The 5396-nt window shown below is 39.0% G+C and overlaps 1 pseudogene; it reads left to right on the plus strand.

Annotated features, from left to right (window-relative positions):
• The first annotated feature begins 4290 nt into the window (after nucleotides 1-4290).
• Nucleotides 4291-4567, plus strand: LOC125347886 (annotated as a pseudogene).
• The last annotated feature ends 829 nt before the right edge of the window (nucleotides 4568-5396 follow it).

Below are 5396 nucleotides of genomic sequence, written 5' to 3' on the forward strand. Positions count from 1 at the left end.
GCAGAGCAATAATGTCCTCTTCCCAGCCATCTTTTGAACTCTTAGTGCTTCTTGACCACCATTTTGCTAAGTCATAAATACAGTTTCCCTACTAAGTGCTGTAGCAGAACAAATGAAAGCATTACAGAACTGCTCTTAGGAGTTTTATGCTCCTATCTAGGTTAAAAAATCCTACAGTGAGTTCAGACTAGATCTTAAGGGGCTAGCTCAATGGTAGAGCTTGTACTTAGCATGCTTGAGGCCCTGGGTTCCACTTAAATAAATAAACAAATGAAAAGGCAAGATTAAAAGGAGATTTTGCTTGTTTCACTTGTAAGGAACAGTGAAAAAGGTTTTTTTCCTGGCAAATGGAAGGTACCAGTATATCCAAAGGCATAAGAAAGGACTCTGATGTCTTGGTAAGTCAAAACCCAATCTTTTCAGTCCATCAGGCCCTGAAAATGGGAGAAGCTGTCCTCAGCTTGTGATGCTCAGCGTAGGTGCTCTATAAACACTTGTTAGGTCATTGTATACCCTGCAGTTTTTACACTCCATCTGATCCAGCTTAAATGAGCAGCTCAACTTATTAATGCCTCCTGTTGTTAGCCTCAAGATATAAGCAGTACTGTGAGGTTGCTAGATGATGGAGTAGGAGAAATGTCAATCCTGAATAAACAACTTGGAGTTTGTCAAGAGAAATTGAGCAAGGACTTGCATCAAACAGCAAATAAAAAGACTGAACACCAGTTCAGGTCAATCTCACTCAGTGAGGCCCTACTGTCTGAATGCCTGTGCACAGACTCTAGACTACAGATGAATTTCAGACATCCTGCTTATGGTCAGAGTCTGTGCAGCTCCGTTCCCACAGCTCCTGTAACACTCCATCTTGCTTCTCTCATTCATACACCTTCTATATTCCTGAATGTCAGCATTTCCCCAGCCTCAGGTCCTCAGCTCCTCCCATTAGCCCCCAGATCCACCCATACCTAATGAGCCACTCCTACTCACTATTAAGACCTACCTACTTCCCCTTTACCCCTACAGAGAAGCTGCCACCTGGATAAGGTGCAGATGCCAATAGCTCCCTCGCCCATGGGAGCTATGGCCCCACTAATAAACCTCCTTGTAAACCTTCTTCTCCTGTCTGTGATTATTATCTCCGCACGGACCCCTGGGATGGCTGGGACATATCCTTTCACTGAAGACAGCCACTCCTGGCTTGGAAGAAGAAACAAGGGAGAGGCCATTGGATGTCAAAGGTGGTTTAAAGTTAGGATTTACTCTTACCAATTGGCTTAAGCAAGATTACAGGATAGATAGGCATGTTTCCTTAGCTTTTCTTTTTCTGCTACTACTTGAGAAAGATGAAAAAAGGATTCATGAGAAAGATTTTTCCCAAAGACCTTATAAATACACACTTTTAAGAACCGTATACAGTTGGGTGCAGTAGATTACACCTGCAATCCTAAACCAGCCTAGATTTAAAAATAAAAAGTACATGAGATTCCATCTCAACAGGAAATGCTGTGTATGTTAATGTACACTTGTGTACACTAGTGTACACAGGAGGAGTGTAACTAGAAAGATCACAGTTCTGGTCAGACCAGGCAAAACAAGTGAGACTCTATCTCAAAATAACCAAACTAAAGAGGAATGGAGATAGCTCAAGTGGCAAAGCACCTTCCTAGTAAGCATAAAGCCCTGAGTTCAACCCTCAGCACTGCAAATAAATAAATAAATAAATAAATAAATAAATAAATAAATAAATAAATAAATAAAGCAGCTCACTTTTACATACATAGTTTAGGTATATATTTGCCTGGTACCTCACGGATCCACACAGTCATGAGAGATGCAGATTCTCCAAGAAGACCCAACAGTCACTGGCATGGGGAGATTCCTGCGTCTGTACATCTTATCCTCATCTCCTGTCTGCTGGACGATGTGCATGACTTCCTAGTGTATTGGATGCCTTTTGAAAAGGATAATGATGTCATAATCTATAAATGATCACTCTAAAGAAAGGCCTGTTTCAAGATAACAAGAACTAACATTTATTGAGTGCCTTCTATGCTCTGACCTTATTTCCAGTGCTTTAAAGTATTAAATTAATTCTCACACCCACTCTATATTATGCCTGTTTTCTAGATGAAGAAAGTGAGGCAGAAAGAAGTCATTACTTGCATATTGGTGTAGTCAGTAAATGGCTGAACTTGGATTTGAACCCAGCAAGTCCCACTCCAAGTGTCCCACGTTGTACATAAACCACATTGCAGCTATTTTCCTCTCATTTAATGGAGGAGAGAGGAGGCATTAGATTAGACATTAGCCTATATCCAAAATCCAATGAAGCATTTCTGATAAAAAAAAAAGAGACATTGGTGTAATCTTTATTGGTACTTTTGACAGTCAACATTTTGTTGCTATTACACCCATAAAACAAATGTACAATTTCTTTGGAACAATCTGGAACTATAAAATATTTTTAAGTTGATTAGTTGGAGACAGGCTTTGTGGGTTAGGCAAACAAGGGTCCAGCCATGGGAAATACAGCTCTCAGCAGAGGATGAGCCACAGCTTTTCCATGCAGCCAGCATCTGCTTCTACTCCATCTTTGCCGAGGCCAGATGTTCTCATCCTCCTGGTTTGTTTTCCAACTGGAACTTTACGTTCAGGCAAATGAGAGCAAAGCAATGTCTTCTGTAGATGAGACTTGAGCTGCTTGGAGCCATCCATGATGAAAAGATAAGCAAGGTAACGCTGTTGCTAGATTTGTTATGGTTTCAGTCCTCAACAGAGCATCCTCATCCATTTTGCATCTCAGAATATTTTTTTAAAAGATTTAATTTTCAGCTGAAGAAGTAACATTACAAGCAAGGTATCTTCCACTGGGACAAAGGCCTGGAGGTTACGGTTTTTAAGAAAACAATTGCAGAAAGTGAAACGTGCTCCATCCTAGGTGATAAAGTACCAAGCACTAAACTGAATTGAGGGGCATGCATATTTTGATTCTGGGGATGACAACATGGCTAAAGCAAAGATGAAGAACAAGCAACTGCCCTCTGCAGCCCTGGACTAGACAAAAGTCACGGGTGACCACATTCCTACTCCACAGGACCTTCCTCAGCGGAAACCATGCCTGGTCTCTAGCAAGCTGGCTGGTGGATTAAAAGAGCTGAGCTTTCTATTTATCTTGCAAGCTATGTCCTTTGCCATGCAGAAGCTCTGCAGTTAGATGCAGTCCTATTTGTCCAACCTTTCTTTCATTTAAAGGAGGAGGTAATAAGTTTGACAAGAAATGTACTCATTGCCTTATGTATGCTGTAATCCATCTGTAAATCACCTTGATAATAAATTTTTTAAAAGAGATGAGCTGCAAAAAATATTAACTATCATTTTCAAATCTAGGTTTCTACTGGGGAAAATATACTTCTAAAATGTTAAAGGAATCAAGAATATTTTCAAGAGGCCCCTGTTCCCAGTTGTAAAAATAGCATGACCAGTATCCTTTTCTTGACCTCATTTAGGGTAAACCAACGGATACTGAGGACATTCTTAAGTCATGATTGTCAAAGTTAAGTAAACAAAAAGATGCTCATTAGAGAGTAGAGTCCTGTTATCAATGCAATATATGAAGTGACCTTTCACTGTATTGTAGTCCAGTCATATGGCCTTCTCTCAGATCTTTAAAATACATCATATTTTTTCTTCCTCAATCCCTTTGCACGACTGTTTTCTCTCCTCTTTATTCTCTTCTACAATTATTATTACATTTGCTTTGTTTGTGGGCTAATATGAACATTCAAAGCCAGTAAATAATATTCAAGGATACTTTTGTGTATACAGGCCATCACAAAGACAAGTATAATGGACTCATTAAAAAAATTCCACTCTAAGAGTGATAAAAACATATGTTCACACAAAGGACTTGTACTTAAATATCCATAGCATTTTATTTATTATATATCTAAGCTGGAAACAATCCAAATGCCATCAACAGAAAAATGAATAAACAAACTGTGCTGTATTTGCATATTAGTGCTCAGCAATAAGAAAAATAAGCCACTAACGTGCAATAACTTAAACTTCTAAAGTGTTCTATCATACAAATGCAGACACAGGATTCTTGTCATGGTTCTATTTATGTAAAGTTCAAGAGCAAGCCAACTCATTTATTGAAATGGACTGCCTCTTGCCTCTTGGGATGTGTGGGGCACTGGCTTGAAAGGGCCACAGAGGACTTCCAGGTTGATGGAAATGCTCTCTAGCTTGCTTTGGTAGTAGTTAGAGAGGTGTAAGTAAGATTCCACCATGTTATACTGTGGCCAGGGCCAAAAGGTGCTGAAGGTCATGGTGCAGCCCATCAACCTCATCTTCACCTATTTATAAAAGATCTGGAATTCATGTGTGGCCCTATGGGCAAGTGAACAATTGGATAGAGGGCTGTACCACTGGTTTTGATGAATATATGAACCTCGTGTTAGATGATGAAGAAGAAATTGATTCCAAAACAAAGTCAAGAAAACAACTGGATCTGATCATGCTAAAAGAAGGTAACATTACTCTACTACAAGGCATCTCCAACTAGATATGATTAATGAAGTGAGAAGTTATTAAGAATCCTATACAGTTTTTTGTTTTTTTTTTTATTTTAACTGTTCTTTGCTGGCAATCTAAGAAGACAACCATTCATATTGTTCAATGAGCCCTGTTGGTGAGATGTTGTGTGCACAATTCTGAAGACCCCTGTGTTATTATCAGGTGACAATAAATACCATGGTATTGTTTTTCTTAAGCTCATTAAACTTTACATCAAAGGTCTGTGCATTATGTTAGGTATGAAATACATCACAATTAAATAATGGTATAATCTTGTGTTTTTGTAATCTGGCTACTCAAAGCAGATTGGAGAATCATGCCCAATGAACCATACTATTTTTCCTTGCTCCCTTCCTTCCTTCCTCCTTCCTATTCTTTCTTCTCTTTTCTATTCTTTTGTTTTTGTATACATTGCCAGAACTGGAGCTTGAACTCAAGGCCTTGTGTTCTTGCTCTGTTTTTTTCACTCATGTCTGGTGCTCTATCACTTGAACCATTCCTTCAGTTCCAATTTTTTGCTGGTTTACTGGAGATAAGTCTCATGGATTTGTTTCCCAGGCTGGTTTTGCACCTAGATCCTCTGATCTCAGCTTCCTGAGTAGCTAGGATTGTAGGTGTGAACCACTGGATTTTATTTGAGCCATACTATTTTCTTCCTAGCTGCTTTTTCTGGATCATACACAAAGCATATGTATGTTCAGTAATGTGAGAGTTTTTTTCAGTAATGTGAGAGACTTTTCTTACACGTGGTTTTAGGATACCATCTATCTCATTTCCAAGACTATATATATAAGTAACTGAAAAGCATAGTCAGGCAC

This window comes from Perognathus longimembris, chromosome 3 (genome assembly GCF_023159225.1).
Source record: "Perognathus longimembris pacificus isolate PPM17 chromosome 3, ASM2315922v1, whole genome shotgun sequence".
NCBI lineage: Eukaryota > Metazoa > Chordata > Mammalia > Rodentia > Heteromyidae > Perognathus > Perognathus longimembris.